This window comes from Mercenaria mercenaria, chromosome 11, assembly GCF_021730395.1.
Source record: "Mercenaria mercenaria strain notata chromosome 11, MADL_Memer_1, whole genome shotgun sequence".
NCBI classification, from domain to species: domain Eukaryota; kingdom Metazoa; phylum Mollusca; class Bivalvia; order Venerida; family Veneridae; genus Mercenaria; species Mercenaria mercenaria.
In genome coordinates, this window is record NC_069371.1 from 6,904,345 (window position 1) to 6,924,572 (window position 20,228).

Genomic DNA, 20,228 nt, shown 5'->3' on the forward strand with positions numbered 1-20,228 from the left:
CATACTTGAATTAAATATATTTATTACAATTTTAGGTACACAAAACACAGCAGACATTCCAAAGGTAAGAACCTCTAGCTATGGCAGCAGTACCTTGTTTCACAGCGACCAATTTTTGTTGGAACTCCCTGCCACAACATTTTAGGAAAGAAACCAATTTCAGTTCAGAGTTTGATCAATACCTGGAGCAGAGAGGGCTGCACATGCACTGCCTGTTCTAGCTACTGATTTGCTGCTTTATGCTATTTTGCTTGTTTTCTGTGTGCTTGGTTGCTCTATGCTCTAATGCTTTCTTTTATATGTGCTTATTTCATAATTATGCTTATTTCTTTTTTTCTTGTTTTATATGTGTGTGCATATATATGCATTGCTTTCATGTGTGCTTTTGTATTGCCTGAAGGTTACAAGCTGCTTCCAGAAATTATCTTTTATTTTATGTCTTTTTGTGTTGCTTTAACATGTTGTCATATTGCAAGTTAATTTATTCATGTCTAAACCAGTGTTTTAGTTGCTTTCTGTTTTTGTTGTTATTTATAACTTCAGGTTTAATTTTGATGAATGTGAGCATGTAATAGTGGAGTTGTGTCTAACAGTCAGCTTGAATTAATTACATGTACTCCCAAATAAGTAAGTATAGTGTTTCTGAAATAGACTTAAGACTCACAAAGTCATTGTCTTTCACTTAACAGAGTTACCCAATTTATGAACAAACTGAGTTTGTTTACTTACATTTCATATCTGTAGCATTAGACTGAAATATTAAAATTTTCTGAAATTCAGTGTCTTTTAATTTCTAGTTCCAGGCGAGCTGTTGTGATTGGCCTTTGTAATCGATAGTGCTTTGTCAGCAATTTGATTTGTAGACCATCAGAATCATATATAATTTATTGTCAAATCTTACTTAAACATGGTCACAATGTTTGACCTTAGATTGGTGTGATGATTGGCTGTCAGGAGTCAAAATGTAGGTCACGAAGGGAAATCTTTGAAGGGTTCCAGATTTTTAACCTGATGTTCTTGTAACTGTCAGGAAAGCAGGTCAAGTTTGAAACTTGGATATTTAAAGTAAAAAAACAAGGTCAAGGTCGCAGGCTCAAAAAGTAAAAAATAAAAAAGGCCAAATTTTCTTCTTTATCTTTCTGGACAATGGTCAGAATGTTTTGTTGTTTTTAGCTCCCATGAACTTTGTTCAGGGTGAGCTGTCAGTAAAGGTGGATACTCTAGTATCTGTTGTCCATTGTACTTCCTCCTGTGTCAACATTTTTACTTAAACGTCTTAACCTCTGAAACTTCAAAATTACACCAAACTTGGTCAGTAACATTCTTGCATGGACTTCTTTTTTTGTTCAAACAGTTCACCTTGGCCACTTTCCAGAGGTAAAAATGGAAAAATACCTTTAAAGAACTTCTTTTCATGAACCCCTTGATGGATCTTCATCAACCTTGGTCTGTTGCATCGTTATAAGGTCCTCCCCCAAATTTGTTAAAATCAAGGATGTTACTACCATTACACACTATCTACATGTGCATATAATATTTTGTCAATCACCCTATCACCAGTGGGATGCACACTGCCTCTAACACCCACCCCATTTCCCATGCCTATGATTCATATCACCCTGGGTACGCCCTTGTGAATAGGGGCACTTAGCCCCTGTGAATAAGGGTCACTAGTACTGAAATTAGAAATACCTCTTCTCATAAACTGCTTTATAGATCTTCATTAAACTTGGTCTGTAGCATCATTATAATATCCTCTCCTAGGTTTGTTCAGATTAAGCCACTAGAGCTAAAATAGAAAAAACCTTTAAAGACTTCTCAGGAACAGCCCAAAGGATCTTCATCAGACTTTGTCTGCAGCATCGTTATAAGGTCCTCTACCAATTTTATACATATGGGGTCCCTTTTAGGGCCACTACAGCTTAAGTTACATATACCTTTAAACAGTCATTTAAATAACTTCTCATGAACTGGATGGATTGTAACACTATTATAAGGTCTTCTTCTAATTTGTTCAAATGGAGATGATTGGCCCCTTTTAGGGACTACCAGAGCTAAAATTACAAATGCCTTTTAAATGACTCCCATGATGAACCACTTGATTGATCTTCATCAAACTTGATTTTTAGCATCATTATGAGGTCATTCACCAACAGTGTTCAGTTGGGACACTCTTGAACCTTTTACTTGGGTGAGTGCTTTAGAGTCGATGACCCTGTTGTAGAATTTTTTATGTCTTTGAAAATTAACAAAAATGACAATTTCTCAAAACCGTTTACATGTATTGCTTTGAAACCTTGTAGGATAGTTCAAAAACTCATTTTACACACAATGTTGGGTACTCGCCTCCTAGTGAACTTAACCTTGAAGAAATTAGGATTTTTTTGATTCTTTGACGCTTTTGAAAATTCACAAAAATAACAGCTTTTCAAAAAATTGTTACAGATATAGCTTTTAAACTTTGTAAGATGGTTTTAATTGATTTTAATTTTGCACCTATTTCATGAGTCAAAGCTCCTGAGTGTGAGACAGGCAGTGATTTTGTATTTCTTTACAAATGACATTCATTTTCAGAATATTAACGTATCCATCATATGTAATGGCATATAAGGCAGAATATGTAATGGTCATATAAACTGTTGGTAAAGTATTGTCCTGTAATCAGATATTGTGTTTTGATGATATTCTCCTTAACTCTAAGATATAGATGGGTTAACTTGCACAGGATTATTGCATGTAGCTGATTCAAATTGTCTTCAAGGTCAGTAGATTTAAGGTCGAGATCACACAGACTGAAAACCACTTTCACCTCAATAATTGGAGAAGGCCTGAAATATTGCGGAAATCAAACTTTATGGGATGATTGCCTGTGGTCAGTGGTCAATAGATGATCCCTGTTTTTCATGAGGTCAGCAGTGAATTTCTTACTGAAAATGTTTTCCTCTTCATAATTAGGGAAGGCTTGGGCCTACTGTGATCAAACTATGTAGGGTAATTGTCTGCATCCTGAAGGTGATCCCTAATATTTTGGGTGCTATGTAAGTCAAAGGTCAAGGTTACATTGATCTTTAAACTTAATCAGTAAATGGATAAGACTTAGGACTGTAGAGGTCAAATATTTAAGGATATTTGCCTGTACATGGATTCAGTAGATGACTCCTTGAGATCAGGGTGGATTTGAGACTGAAAACAGTTTTTAAGAGTGCTTTGTCTTATAGGGTCAAAGAATGGTTGCCTGCGGTCAGTAGTTGCCATTTAGGTCAAAGATCCAGAAATCTTTCACTTTGAGGGGGAAAATAATTCCGAGTTAATAAGTGTAGATAGCTAATGGTTGTCAATGTAACACACCTATGACAGGCCATCATGGGAGCATTTTTACCAACACCTCTTGTATTTATTAAAACTATTTATTTTTTGTTTATTCAAATTATTGCCATAATTTATTATCTTCAGTCTCCTTTACAGGAAGTGGCTATGTAAAGGACACTGATATAAAGACATTGCTGGATGTATTTCCTGGTGGCAACTTCAGACCAACAGAAGTGTTTGGGGTAGCAGTATTTACCACTATTGACCTGGAAACTACTAACCTAAGTAAGTTGTTGCTTACAGTTACAATTGTTTGTGGGGGTCTCAGTAGCTGAGTGGTTAAGGTTCCTGACTTCAAATCACTTGCTCCTCATCGATGTGGGTTCGAGCCTCACTCTGGGCATGTGAGGAAGCCATTCATTCTCTTTATGTATACTATACTTGAAGTTATCCAAATTATTGCCCTAAGGTAAGAAAAATTAGCCAGGCCCCTGTATCTGACAGTTACACACTGTAGGCTTTTATATTAGAAACTTTGAAAATCTTCTTCTCTAAATCAGTAATAGAGCCTTGATATATGGGTGTGTGATATCAGATTTGTAATGTGTACCATAAGTGTTCAAATTATTGCTCTAGGTTCAAAAGTGTGTGCGACATGTATATAATATAGTATAACAGAGAAAAAACCTAACTCTGTACTAATACAAACACACTTGAAGCCTTGTACACAGGTGAGCGCTATAGGGTCAATGACCCTCTTGTTTAAATGTACATTGTAACACTTTCAACTCCCGGACTACCTGGAGAAATATGTTAGACATACAATATTCATAAAAGTAAAAACAAAATGTCTTCTACAAAATAGAATGTGAACAGGCAAAGTTCATGTAATATAGGAAAAATTGTACTGTTCAATTAAGAATTACCTGTCTTGAAAGTTTTTTAGCTCGACTATTCGAAGAATAGTCTAGCTATTCTACTCACCCTGGCGTCGGCGTCGGCGTCGGCGTCGGCGTCGGCGTCGGCGTCACACCTTGGTTAAGTTTTTGCATGCAAGTACATACAGCTATCATTTAAAGGCATATAGCTTTGAAACTTATTTATTCTTTTTCTAGGTCAATTACCAACCTCACTGGGTCAAGTTCCATAACTCTAACATGTATTTTGAGCAAATTATGCCCCCTTTTGGACTTAGAAAATTCTGGTTAAAGTTTTACATGCAAGTTACTATCTCCAAAACTAATGCAGATATTGAATGGAAACTTCACATGTGTCTTCGGGGTTATAAAACTAGTTGATAGCACCAAGTCCCATAAATCTGACCTTCATTTTGGCCGAAATTATGCCCCCTTTTGGACTTAGAAAATTCTGGTTAATGTTTTGCGTGCAAGTACATACAGCTATTACTAAAAGGCATATAGATTTGAAACTTATTTTTTCTTTTCTAGATCAATTACCTACCTCACTGGGTCAAGTCCCATAACTCTGGCATGTATTTTGGCCAAATTATGCCCCCTTTTGGACTTAGAAAATTCTGGTTAAGTTTTGCGTGCAAGTACATACAGCTATTACTAAAAGGCATATAGATTTGAAACTTATTTTTTCTTTTTCTAGATCAATTACCTACCTCACTGGGTCAAGTCCCATAACTCTGGCATGTATTTTGGCCAAATTATGCCCCCTTTTGGACTTAGAAAATTCTGGTTAAAGTTTTGCGTTGCAAGTACATACAGCTATTACCAAAAGGCATATAGCTTTGAAACTTATTTTTTCTTTTTCTAGATCAATTACCTACCTCACTGGGTCAAGTCCCATAACTCTGGCATGTATTTTGGCCAAATTATGCCCCCTTTTGGACTTAGAAAATTCTGGTTAAAGTTTTGCGTGCAAGTACATACAGCTATTACTAAAAGGCATATAGATTTGGAACTTATTTATTCTTTTTCTAGATCAATTACCTACCTCACTGGGTCAAGTTCCATAACTCTTAACATGTATTTTGAGCAAATTATGCCCCCTTTTGGACTTAGAAAATTCTGGTTAAAGTTTTACATGCAAGTTACTATCCCCAAAACTAATGCAGATATTGAATTGAAACTTAACATGTTTCTTCGGGGTTATAAAACTAGTTGATAGCATCAAGTCCCATAACTCTGATATGTCCCCTTTTGAACTTAAAACTCTTTTGATATTTAACATTTTGGGTAATAATTTCCAGCTTCTGTGACAATATTTCGAATAGTCGAGCTTGGCTGTCTTATGGACAGCTCTTGTTTCTATTTATTATGAACAGTTTGGTGTATTCTTTATGATAAACCAAGGTATATGTGGTGTAAAAAAATTAAAACAAAAATTTAACCAAGGGGTGGTTTCAGAGGGCTTATTATATGCGTATTGCCTTAATTGCACTATGAATTACAATATAAACCCACAATGGTGTGCTAATATTTTCATTGTACTTTTAGGAGACATCTTTGTTTTTTCTCCGACATCAGATGTGAAAGCTGCCAGTTGAAAAGTTGACACAGTCCCTGCAGAGTTACAGACAGCTATATGGAATCTGAAAGGTAATGCAGGTCTAGTTAGGAATAAATCACTGAATACATCTAGTTATTGATTCACATTAATAACATTCTTTTGGTGGACATGCACATGAGCTGTTCCAACCAGATTATAGCTAGTCAGATCATTCTTATGAATAAAGGGAATCAGCTCTCAGTATTGAAACAAAACAAATTACAGCTCAAAAAATTAGGGCTGGGACGATTTCAAAATTTTGAAACCGGTTAATTGTATGTATGAAATCGAATTGAACCGGTTAATCGACCGCCATGTTGTTTTCTTTCTTGACGACCACATATCTCCGGCAAATGACTTCATTAGGAACATGTGAACATTTATCGTTTGCAAGCAGTGTGATGATTAATTAGTCATATTTCGGTGTACTTTTTAAGTAAATCAACAACAGGCAAATCATGGACTATTGATTATGTTGATGTGTTTTAGAGGAAATATACTGCGGGTCTAAGTTGCTGTCAAGGTTGTAATGTGAAGTAGAGCTAATATACATTTTACTCGGGTTGTGGATTGTTTATTGTTTGAGAGCGATTAACGGTTTTGCAAGATTGAAACCGGTTTCACCTTGTAATCGAATCGGATCCGATTAATCGAGTAAACGTCCCAGTCCTACAAAAAATGAGAATATTGAACAACAACCGCTTAATATTGAATTGTCTGATTGGAAATATAATGGAACCCTAGTGTACCACTGGAATGCAAGAATGCAGGTGTGAAGTGCTAAAACTTTGAAATACTGAATAACTCTACAATGTATACCTTTATTCCATCTCTAGCTGATAATGATTAATTTTGATAAATCTAATGTTATGGGAAGATGAACTGAAACATTGAGTAAATGAATTCCAGCACACTTCTGAAAATGTTGAATTGAAAACAAGCTAAAAATCTTTAAATTTTTAAATATTCCAAGAAGAAACAATATAAAAGGAAAGTAGAAAGACATATTTTTAGCTTTAAGTACTTCTGGGGAATTTGGTTTATTTTCTTCCTAACAAGTGCTACAAGCTGATATAACTTAAATTTGTTTTAAATTTACAGATTCTTGAGTTATGTATTGTACATGACCAGCAGCTGAGGTTGATGGCATCCCAGGAGCAGAAAGAATTGAGAGTAGATGATGCTTTCACACCATTTATGGGATGGGCCTCAACCCTCTGCAGTACAACCCCTGTACTGCCCCACTGTGGGCAGCGGCTGTCAGTCAGTATGAGAGAAGTATGGCACCAACAGAACAGAAGACTGTGGCCAAACTGAGGGGTCAGTTTAGACAACTTGAGGGGAATCCCCAACAAGTATGGCATATTTCCAACTCAAATTTTTCATTTGAAATTAATAAAAATATAGTGGATTTAAGTTTTCCGCTTGATGATTTAATAGGCTTTCATCTTATTGGTCCTTTATTTTCAGCTCTGGTGGAGTATCTTTCTAAACTATCTGATTAAATTTGATTTTGTTCTACTTCATCTAATACGTACTGTGAAATCATTAATATTCGTGGGGGACTAATTTTCATGGATTTCTTGGTTGAGTCAATCCACGAAATTTAATCCCAACGAACAAGTAAAATTCCCATTCATTTTATGTTTCAAAGTTAAAATCCTCGAATTCATATCCCCACGAAATTGCCTTTTTGACCAGAACCACGAAATTTTATGCCCACGAAATTAAATGATTTTACAGTATATAGTTTTTCCTGGTATGTAGTTAATTGAATGTTTCATAACACATCTATATAAGAAGATTTTAAGGAATTCCTAGATATTATGTACCTGAATAGAGTTCTTGAAAAGTAACATAGCTCTTATATTAAGATATATATAATGCATCAACTGATGATCTTGATGTCTGAGTTTTTCAACATACTTTGCATCAATAAAACAAGAATCTGTTTTAAGGCAGTTGGTAAATTTGATTTTTAAAAGATAAATGTACAATTGTTTTGACACAGTTGCTGAGAAAATTCCAGAGATATACATCCCTCATCAAGAGTCCTGGTATCAGTAAAGAAATGGTTGGAGAAAGGTAATTTTAGATTGACTATACAAAGTATATGGAGAGCTATCCTACTAGACCTGGCATTGGCATTCTTCTGGGTCCATACCTTGGTTAGAGTTTTGATGCACTTTCTCTTTATCTCTGTAATTTGTTCCCTGTCAATTGAACACTGAACAGTACACTGTTTTTTTAGCTCATCTGATTTTTTGAAAAAAAAAATTATGAGTTATTGTCATCACTTGATCGGTGTCAGCATCGGCGTTGCCTGGTTAAGTTTTTAAGTTATGTTTAGGTCAGCTTTACTCCTAAACTATCAAAGATATTGCTTTGAAACTTGCAACACTTGTTCACCATCAATAGCTGACCCTGTGCAAAAAGAAACATAACTCCATCCTGCTTTTTGCAAGAATTATGGCCCCTTTTGGACTTAGAAAATATCCGATTTCTTGGTTAAGTTTTATGTTTAGGTCAACTTTTCTCATAAACTATCAAAGCTGTGCTTTAAAACTTGCAACGCTTGTTCACTGTCATAAGCTGACCCTGTACATCAAGAAACATAACTCTATCCTGCTTTTTGCAAGAATTATTGCCCCTTTTGGACTTAGCAAATCAGATTTCGTGGTTAAGTTTTATGTTTAGGTCAGCTTTTCTCATAAACTATCAAAGCTTTTGCTTTGAAACTTGCAACACTTGTTCACTATCATAAACTGACTCTGTACAATAAGAAACATAACTCCATCCTGCTTTTTTAATCCCCCGCCATGGCGGAGGGATTATAGGAATGGTCTGCGTCCATCCTTCCGTCCGTAACAAATTCGTGTCCGGTCCATATCTCCTAAACCCCTTGAAGGATTTTCATGAAACTTGGGTCAAATGATCACCTCATCAAGACGATGTGCAGAACCCATGAGTCAGCCTTGTCGGTTCAAGGTCAAGGTCACAACTCAAGGTCAAAGGTTTGAGCCTGCCATTTTGTGTCCGCTCTATATCTCCTAAACCCCTTGAAGGAATTTTATAAAACTTGGGTCAAATGATCACCTCATCAAGACGATGTGCAGAAACCATGAGTCAGCCATGCCGGCTCAAGGTCAAGGTCACAACTCAAGGTCAACGGTTTGAGCCTTCCATTTTGTGTCCGCTCTATATCTCTTAACCCCCTTGAAGGAATTTTATAAAACTTGGGTCAAATGATCACCTCATCAAGACGATGTGCAGAACCCATGAGTCAGTCATGCCGGCATCAAGGTCAAGGTCACAACTTAGGGTCAAAGGTTTGAACCTTCATTTTGTGTCCGCTCTATATCTCCTAACCCTTGAAGGATTTTCATCAAGCTTGGGTCAAACGATCACCTCATCAAGGCGATGTGCAGAACTTATGAGTCAGCCATGTCAGCTCAAGGTCAAGGTCACAACTGAAGGTCAAAGGTTGTGAGCCTTCCATTTCGTGTCCACTCTATATCTCCTAAACCCCTTGAAGGAATTTTATAAAACCTGGGTCAAATGATTACCTCATCAAGACGATGTGCAGAATTTGAGTCACCATGCCAGTCAAGGTCAAGGTCACAACTAAGGGTCGAAGGTTTGAGCCTTCCATTTGGTGTCCACTCTGTATCTCCTTAACCCCTTGAAGGATTTTCATCAAACTTTGGTCAAATGATCACCTCATCAAGAACTCATGAGACAGCCATGTCAACTCAAGGTCAAGGTCACAACTGAAGGTCAAAGGTTTCAGCTCTGTATCTCCTAAACCCCTTGAAGGATTTTCATGAAACTTTGGTCAAATGATCACCTCATCAAGACGTTGTGCAGAATTCATGAGTCAGCTGTGTCAGTTCAAGGTCAAGGTCACAGCTAAAATCAAAGGTTTTACCCTTTCACTATCCATAGCAGTGGCGGGGGATTTAGCTGTCTTTCAGACTGCCTTGTTCAAGAATTATTGCCCCTTTTGGACTTTGAAAATCAGATTTCTTGGTTAAGTTTTATGTTTAGGTCAGCTTTTCTCATAAACTATCAAAGCTATTGCTTTAAAACTTGCAACACTTGTTCACCATCATAAGCTGATCATGTACAGCAAGAAACATAACTCCATCCTGCTTTTTTCAAGAATTATTGTCCCTTTTGGACTTAGAAAATCAGATTTCGTTGTTAAGTTTTATGTTTAGGTAAACTTTTCTCCTAAACTATCAAAGCTATTGCTTTGAAACTTGCAACAGTTGTTCACCATCATAAGCTGACTCTGTACATCAAGAAACAACATAAACATCATCCTGCTTTTTGCAAGAATTATGGCCTTTTTGGACTTAGAAAATCATGGGTAGGAAAATTTTTCTATTATACAAAAAAATCAGATGAGCGTTGGCACCCGCAAAGCGGTGCTCTTGTATTTCTTTCTAATTTGTCAGAGAAGTCTCATAGTTGTGTAGACGCAGAACATCATTGTTGAACATTGCTGTTCTAAATGGATTCTGACAGCAGTTCTCATATTCTCTGTCTTCACTGACTGCTGATCTGAAATCTAGGAGGAATTATAAAGTGTAGTTTTAGGTCTTTTACAAATTGATGAACATCAGTTTGATAATAGTTAATTCAGAATTTCCAAACTGAATTGAATGTGAAACCAGGACATTAATCAGGTTAATTGAACTTAGCATTTCAAAATGTACATTTAATAGGTCTCATTTTACTACATAAATTATGAGTATGTCAATTATAACTATGAATGAAACACTTCTTCCACAATGAAGATATCAGAAGTCTCAGTTTTGAGAAAATATTTCTATGAGCATAGAAACAATAGTGCACTTTTACTTAAGTAGGGAAAACTTCCTGTTGCTGTACAACTTTCAGGAATGGTTCTTCACTTTGATGACTTTGTGTTTATTACAGAGAGACATTGCTTGGCCAGCTGACTGTACATCAAAAGTCATTGCAACAGAACTTCAGTGACGTTAGTGGCGGGAGAGCACCTAAGGGAAAGAACTTGCCTGAGTTTGTCAACACTATTGTATATGTGAGACAGATAGAAGCTAAGGTATTGACAAGTAGACTTATCTCTCTTTGTAAGCTGTTAATACTGTTATGCAGTAAACATTAGGTTTCGAACAAGTGTAGCTAAACTAGAGTTAAAGTAATTCTGCACGTTTGATATGCCGGAAGTGATGGCGTAACGTCATTTATCCGGAAAATGTAGAATAAAGCCTGGATTTGACGTACGGAAATGAAAATCATTTTATGAATTAATGACAACTTGTGAGTAAATTTATTAAAATGGATCTGTAACTATATTTCTAAAGTCAAAATATGATATTAAAACATATGACATGTTAAAGTTATAATACTGGCCAGATAAGATTAGGTAGCGAAAGTTATAGGAAGGTCATTTTTCTACAGCAACGCATAAAACATCCGTTCACGAAGACATTGGCTGGATAAATTTACTTGTAAATTGATAGATTCCACCGATGGAGACGGATATAAAAATGTTACTTTCGGTTTCAGTGACACAACCGCCATCATTCGGATACGTCCTTGACTACGCTAAAGGAAGTGGCTAATCGTACGGTCCCGTATGAATAGTGAAATAAACCGTAGGTGGTTATTCGTGCGGCAGTTTTGTATTACATTGTACTGAAGTCATTCAACCGATATGTTTTCAACCGATTTATTTACTTTTCTTTGATTTTCAGTCGCACATAAACAGGAAATGATTTCAAATATAGAAAAAGGCTAATTTTATGTCTGCATGCAATATTGTTGTCATTGTATGACACATATGCAATGAGTGTGAATAATAAAAATGTCATCTATAGAAGTTCACATCATCGTTTGAATATCATGTTATATGCTTACTTTTTCTTTCATATTTCGGTTGATAAGACTGGAACTAATTATTGAAAATAATAAATCCACTCTCTCTCCCCCACACTAAAAACTATAGAGACGCTGCTAAATATCTGAGCGTCACACTAAGTAAATACATGTATCTCATTTGGTCAGAATATATAACATCACATCAAAAGCAAAGAATTCACTTAGATTCATCAAAAGGGGAATAAACAAAAAAAAGGAAAGTAAAAGAAACAGCTTACAACACAATGTCCGCCCACAGCTTAAAAACTGCTCCTCTATAAAAATGAGACTAACATTTACATGTCTTCACTTGGTACCACCAGTGTTCCACAAGATTGGAGTACGGCTATCGTTGTCCCTGTATACATAAAGGGCCCACGAAGCAAAGCCAGCAATCACAAACCTATTCTCTTACTTGCAATTGCCTCCAACTGATGGGGCATGTTTTAGTATCAAATATTATTAATCATCTACATGTAGATTATAAAATTTGCTTAATTCCTCCCAACATGGCTTCCGCTCAAAGCACAGTTGTGAATCTCAATTATTAAATTTTAGTCAAGAATTTTTGATTACCTTGAAGCTAGTAAATAGACAGACCTAATAGTAATGGACTTTATCAAATCGTTTGACAAAGTCGATCACAATCGTCTGGTCTACAAGCTATTTCAATTAGGTATATATAGAAAAACATCCATGTGGATTAAGTATGTCCTTTAAATACAATATGAACACAAAAGGTCTTCAATCAGATATGCCACATTTGGTATCAAGGGTACCACAAGCCTATGTCCTGAGGCCTTGTCTTTTCTTAACATGTCCGTCACCTGCCAGGCTCACTTAAAACACTGTAAGACTCGTTGTTGATGATACAGTAGTTTATCTCACTATAAAAATCATGCATGATTGTGAGACTCTCTAGAAGTACCTCCATAAATTAAGGCTTTGAAAAAAGACCCGGTCAAAGGAGTTGAATTCCGATAATGCGAAGTGATTAGGGTATATAAAAAGAAATAAAAGACATTGCTTTTCGCTATAAGCTATTGTCCGATTTATTTGACCTGTCAAAAAATGGACCCGGGTTCATTATATTCTGTTCGAGCCTATATGAAGATTAACATGAAAGCCGGGAACATGTTTTGACAGGTCAGTTAAATTGGACAATACATATTCATGAATTTAAAACTATAAAAATGCTTAATATTTAGGCGAAACAGCAGTGTTAGATCACAAAAAAGACAAACAAGACCCTAAAATACATGAAAAGAAATGATCAAACAAATGAAAAATGTACAAATTTAAGAAACTCCGTATAAATATATATTGCTAAACTGTTTGGCATTCAACAGTCTCTAACATATGGAATTGAAAGAGTACGAAAGGCTGCCGCCAGATATGTTCAAATCAACTATGTCTGTAGATGAAGCATCACAGAAATGTTAACTGTACTGGCAAACGTTAGAAACAAGGAGAAATTTCACATCCTTACATCCCTGATTCTTTTATATAAAATCCGTCATTCCATTGTTTTTTGTTGTTGTTTTTTTGTAGATCACCAGCACCGGCTAGACTCTCAGGACCTTCACTTTTATATTCCTTCCTTTCGCACCCATTATCACAAGAACTCATTTTCCCCCAAGAACCATTAGACTCTGAAACAGCCTACCACATCATGTTAAATCTAGTGCTACTCTTAATGAGTTCAGGAGTGGCCTAGATTGTTCAAACCTGAAATATCTGTTTTATCATCTTTTAGCCTGTAACTTGTAATATAATAGTGCTGATTTTAATATTGCACTAATTTGTGTTTTCAATGAATGCTTAATCATCAGTGTCGACCAGACAGTCGTCTCCCAGTCACAGTCAGTAATTGATAATCTAGTTCTGGCTAACGTAACTTAACTGACACTGTTTTTATTTTTTGATGGTCGCATTCATTTAGTTATGGTGAAACCTGAAACCTTATTTGTTTAACTTACCAGTATCAAACCGCAACATCTCACACAGTCTCTCGTGAGAAACTCATGATGTCATGCAACAGTTCAGAGCACGTGGTGATTCTTGAAAATCAGTATCAGAATTTTACCTATTTATGAATCTAATTTAATCACATTAAATTTATAAAACAACATACAATTTCTAAGAAAATGTCAATAAATAAAAATTCTCTACAGCCTATTGGTTTTTCAAAATGAAGAGTACCCTGATCAGGTGACAACTGCAATGACGGACAAAATATTACAGACAGGGGTACCAATTTGGAACTTGTGTTTAAATTATGTTGCATGGATTATTTATGCCAGATCAAAAGGAAAATTTATTAGAAATATTGTATAGTAAAAGGTGAGTCCATTGCAATTGATAAAATTATAGCGTGACAGACTTCTGGAACGATTCCTGGTTAGGTGTCAGTACAGGATTCATTTTAGCTCAGAGATCCGTAACAGCATATTTATATAAACATCTCTGACCTGAACTTTTAGCTAGGGACTACTGTGCAGATGTAGACAAATTGATTGTAAAACGTACGGGATCGTAATACGAGCCACGCTAAATGATTTTTCGTACGGGACCGTACAAAGAGCCACGCTAATCTATTTTAAGAAACAAAACAACAACAAGTCTAGCACATTCGTATCGCATTTTCTGGTAAACTGCCTTTCCTTTTATTTAACAACAGGCTTAATTTTATAACATTAATGCATTGTTTGTACAAATGGCATCTAAAAGCAAAATATTTGTAAATTTCTGCATTTATCCACCTTCTTTACACAAAATCCTATCACGGCCGATCAGCCATTGTTATTTTCGACGTATTCAAATTTTTGTCACGTGACACTGTCTTCGTTGGTTTACGGAATTTGTCGAAGCCTGGCGAGTGAATTAGTGACTAGCTGGTCATTAAATATTTCATGGTTTTATATCCATTCGTATCTCAGCAATATTTGGTCATCCAAGTCTAACTAACGGGCGAATTTGTTCATTAGACTGTTTTCTACAAATCTACAAAGTTATTTGCTTTATTTTAGCAGTGATTTTTAACAGTATTATAACTTTAAATAATTCAAATAATGTCTTAAAAGTAGCATGAAATATTCGGTTCACTTTAATCATGGTCAAATATTTTGTCAAATATCTCAAAAATAAGCACACAAACCTATACATTTTATTTCACTATATTATAGGCCATATGTTTATTTACAACTGTGGGAAGTTTCATCAAAATCTACATTGTAGAAAAAAATCTATTCACGAAAATGATTTGAAAGTTATGATTTTCCTATAGACTCCCATTATGAAAACTTGCGTGAGGTCAAAATTTTTCAAATCAGTCTAGCAAAAAATCAAGCACAAGACCCTATCCTTTTTATTTGCTGAATTATTTAGGTATATTCTGAAGTTTTGAAAAATCTGAGTTTAATCAAACTCTACATTGTAGAAAAAGTTTTGATCCAAACGTGCAGAACTACCTTAAGGAATCTGAGATTTGCATTTTTGAGTCAGATGAAGGTGATATAATTATACTAATTGAGAAGTTTAACTAAACTCAGTATTCAGGCTCAGTGAATTTTGTGATTTTAGACTAAATTTTTATCAAACATAAAAATGCTCATTGTTGCATAATACACTGCAGTGTAACATCTTTTTATTCAGTTCATGCATATTTCATTTAGAACAATGTTTTTTCCTGTAATGTTTAACTGAGCCAAGATTGCAACTTACAATTTCCTCTTTAGGTGAGCAATTTAACCCCAAACACGCCTTATACTTTCATGAAACTGCATGTATTATTCTATATTACAGCTAGAAGAGAACATAAAGACTGCAGAATGTTTACTCAGTGATCTGAGCGGATTCTAGAGATTTAGAAACTTTAAGGATGCTACAGAGTTCCTTGATGAGATGGTCAACTGGAGACAGGAGGCTTTTGACGAGTGTTCACGTGACATACAGGCGCTCATTGATGACACAAAAAAAAACTCTTAGGTACCAGTGTGTTTTAGCTCATCTGAGCAATGCTCAGGTGAGTTTTTCTGATCGCTCAATGTCCGGCGTCTGGCGTCTTGTCTGTCGTCCGTCAACATTTAGCTTGTATATGCGATAGAGGCTGTATTTTTCAACTGATCTTCATGAAATTTGGTCAGAATGATAACCTTGATGAATTCTAGGCCGATTTCGAAAATGGGTCATCTGGGGTCAAAAACTAGGTCACTAGGTCAAATTAAGTAAAAACCTTGTGTATGCGATAGAGGCTGTATTTTTAGCTCGACTATTATTCTACTCACCCTGGAGTTGGCGTCGGCGTCACACCTTGGTTAAGTTTTTGCATGCAAGTACATACAGCTATCCTTTAAAGGCATATAGCTTTGAAACTTATTTATTCTTTTTCTAGGTCAATTACCAACCTCACTGGGTCAAGTTCCATAACTCTAACATGTATTTTGAGCAAATTATGCCCCCTTTTGGACTTAGAAAATTCTGGTTAAAGTTTTACATGCAAGTTACTATCTCCAAAACTAATGCAGATATTGAATTGAAACTTCACATGTGTCTTCGGGGTTATAAAACTAGTTGATAGCACCAAGTCCCATAACTCTGACCTTCATTGTGGCCAAATTATGCCCCCTTTTGGACTTAGAAAATTCTGGTTAAAGTTTTGCGTGCACGTACATACAGCTATTACTAAAAGGCATATAGATTTGAAACTTATTTTTTCTTTTTCTAGATCAATTACCTACCTCACTGGGTCAAGTCCCATAACTCTGACATGTATTTTGGCCAAATTATACCCCCTTTTGGACTTAGAAAATTCTGGTTAAAGTTTTGCATGCAAGTACATACAGCTATTACTAAAAGGCATATAGATTTGAAACTTATTTTTTCTTTTTCTAGATCAATTACCTACCTCACTGGGTCAAGTCCCATAACTCTGACATGTATTTTGGGCAAATTATGCCCCCTTTTGGACTTAGAAAATCCTGGTTAAAGTTTTACATGCAAGTAACTATCTCCAAAACTACAACAGATACTAAATTGAAACTTCACATGTGTCTTCAGGGTTATAAAACTAGTTGATAGCACCAAGTCCCATAACTCTGACATGTATTTTGGGCAAAATATGCCCCCTTTTGGACTTTTGGAAAATCCTGGTTAAAGTTTTGCGTGCAAGTACATACAGCTATTACCAAAAGGCATATAGCTTTGAAACTTATTTATTCTTTTTCTAGGTCAATTACCAACCTCACTGGGTCAAGTTCCATAACTCTTAACATGTATTTTGAGCAAATTATGCCCCCTTTTGGACTTAGAAAATTCTGGTTAAAGTTTTACATGCAAGTTACTATCCCCAAAACTAATGCAGATATTGAATAGAAACTTAACATGTTTCTTCGGGGTTAGAAAACTAGTTGATAACATCAAGTCCCATAACTCTGATATGTATTTTGGTCAGATTTTGTCCCCTTTCAAACTTAAAACTCTTGATATTTAACATTTCGGGTAATAATTTCCTGCTTCTGTGACAATATTTCGAATAGTCGAGCTTGGCTGTCTTACGGACAGCTCTTGTTCAATTGATCTTCATGAATTTTGGTCAGAATGATTTATCTTGATGAAATCTAGGCCAAGTTTGAAAATGGGTCATCAGGGTTAAAAAAACTAGGTCACTAGGTCAAATCAAAGAAAAACCTTGTGTATGCGATAGAGGCTGTATTTTTCAATTGATCTTCATGAAAATTGGTCAGAATGATTACCTTGATGAAATCTAAGCTGAGTTCGAAAATGGGTCAAATTGGGTCAAAAACTAGGTCATTAGGTCAGATCAAGGAAAAACCTTGTGTATGCGATAGAGGCTGTATTTTTCAGATGATCTTCATGAATTTAGGTCGGAATGATTACCTTGATGAAATCTAGGTCAAGTTTGAAAATGGGTCATCTGGGGTCAAAAACTAGGTCACTAGGTCAAATCAAAGGAAAACTTTGTGTATGCGATAGAAGCTGTATTTTTCAACTGATCTTCATGACTTAAGGTCAGAATGATTGCCATGATGATATCTAGTTCAGGTTCGAATATGGATCATCTTGGGTCAAAAACTAGGTCACTAGGTCACATCAAAGAAAAAACAATGTGTATGCGATAGAGGCTGTATTTTTCAGTTGATCTTCATGAAATTTGGTCAGAATGATTGCCTTGATGAAATCTAGGTGGAGTTTGAATATGGGTCATCTTGGGTCAAAAACTAGGTCACTAGGTCAAATCAAAGAAAAACGTTGTGATGCGATACAGGCTGTGTTTTTCAATTGATCTTCTTGAAATTTGGTCAGAATGTTTGCCTTGATAAAATCTAGTTCGAGTTTGAATGTTGATTATCTGGGATCAAAAACTAGGTCACTAGATCAAATCAAAGAAAAAACAATGTGTATGCGATAGAGGCTGTATTTTTCAGTTGATCTTCATGGAATTCGGTTAGAATGATTGCCTTGATGAAATCTAGGTTGAGTTCGAATATGGGTCATTTTGGGTCAAAAACTAGGTCACTAGGTCAAATCAAAGAAAAACCTTGTGTATGCGATAGAGGCTGTATTTTTCAACTGATCCTCATGAGATTTGGTCAGAATGACTGCCTTGATGAAACCTAGGTGGAGTTCGAATATGGGTCATCTGGGTCAAAATGTAGGTCATTAGGTCATATCAAAGAAAATATTTGTTTAAACTTGAGACCACATTTTTTGTCCAATCCTAATGAAAATTTACACTGTTATGGTGTGTTTCTCGGGTGAGCGACTTGTTGTTTAGTCAGGCTGGATTCATGTAAACATTGATTACAACCCGAGAATTTTTTTTATTATAAACATTTAATTGTCCTTTTAGAGAGTTAAAGAAGCTGCATTCTATTCATTGTCTTTTGTACACTTGCACAAATGATTCCTGTTTTGTAGCCTGTTTGTCAAAACTGACTTAATTAAATTTATGTTATATATAGGCAACAATTGATCTATTTTCATTTTGTTTTACTGATTTTACCTAAACTGTGAAGTCATTTGATTCAGTGGGTAAGGAATTTCGTATTTTTTAGCTCACCTTGTCACTTTTGTGACCGTCCGTCCGTAAACTTTTGCTTGTGACCACTCTAGAGGTCACATTTTTCATGGGACATTTATGAAAGCTAGTCAGAATGTTCATCTTGATGATATCTAGGTCAAGTTCGAAACTGGGTCACGTGCGGTCCAAAACTAGGTCAGTAGGTCTAAAAATAGAAGAACCTTGTGACCTCTCTAGAGGTCATACTTTTCAATGGCTCTTCATGAAAATTGGTCAGAATGTTTATCTTGATGATATCTAGGTCCAGTTTGAAACTGGGTCACGTGCCATCAAAAACTAGGTCAGTAGTTCAAATAATAGAAAAACCTTGTGACCTCTCTAGAAGCCATATTTTTATGGGATCTGTATGAAAATTGGTTTGAATGTTTATCTTGATGATATCTAGGTCAAGTTTGAAACTGGGTCAACTGCGGTTGAAAACTAGGTCAGTAGGTCTAAAAATAGAAAAACCTTGTGACCTCTCTAGCAGCCATACTTTTCAATGGACCTTCATGAAACTTAGTCACAATGTTCACCTTAATGATATCTAGGTCAGGTTCAAAACTGGGTTATGTGCCCTCAAAAACTAGGTCAGTAGATCAAATAGTAGAAAAACCTTGTGACCTCTCTAGAGGCCATATTTTTCATGGGATCTGTATGAAAGTTGGTCTGAATGTTCATCTTGTTGATATCTAGGTCAAATTTGAAACTGGGTCAACTGCGGTCAAAAACTAGGTCAGTAGATTTAAAAATAGAAAAACCTTGTGACCTCTCTAGAGGCCATACTTTTCAATGGATCTTCATGAAAATTGGTCAGAATGTTCATCTTGATGATATCTAGGTCAAGTTTGAAACTGTGTCACGTGCCATCAAAAACTAGGTCAGTAGGTCAGATAATAAAAAAACCTTGTGACCTCTCTAGAGGCCATATTTTTCATGGAATCTGTATGAAAGTTGGTCTGAATGTTCACCTTGATGATATCTAGACCAAGTTCAAAACTTGGTCAACTGCGGTCAAAAACTAGGTCAGTAGGTCTAAAAATAGAAAAGCCTTTTGACCACTCTAGAGGCCATATTTGTCAATGGATCTTCATGAAAATTGGTCTGAATGTTCACCTTGATGATATCTAGATAAAATTTGAAACTGGGTCACATGTGGTCAAAACTAGGTCAGTAGGTATAAAAATAGAAAAACCTTGTGACCTCTCTAGAGGCCATTCTCTTCATGAGATCTTCATGAAAATTGGTGAGAATGTTCACCTTCGTGATATCTAGGTCAAGTTCAAAACTGGGTCATTAGGTCAAATAATAGAAAAACCTTGTGACCTCTCTAGAAGCCATATTTTTCAATGGATATTCATGAAAATTGGGTCATGCGGGGACAGGTGAGCGATTCAGGACCATCAAGGTCCTC

The 20,228-nt window shown here is 35.8% G+C and overlaps 2 long non-coding RNA genes across 2 annotated transcripts; both read left to right on the plus strand.

Annotated features, from left to right (window-relative positions):
• On the plus strand, nucleotides 1-5,876 carry LOC128546999 (uncharacterized). Its single transcript, XR_008366252.1, has 3 exons — nucleotides 1-627; nucleotides 3,466-3,594; nucleotides 5,775-5,876. It is a non-coding gene; the product is annotated as an uncharacterized LOC128546999 (long non-coding RNA).
• A 1,961-nt stretch (nucleotides 5,877-7,837) lies between these two features.
• Nucleotides 7,838-15,709, plus strand: LOC128547000 (uncharacterized). Its single transcript, XR_008366253.1, has 3 exons — nucleotides 7,838-7,911; nucleotides 10,771-10,915; nucleotides 15,538-15,709. It is a non-coding gene; the product is annotated as an uncharacterized LOC128547000 (long non-coding RNA).
• The last annotated feature ends 4,519 nt before the right edge of the window (nucleotides 15,710-20,228 follow it).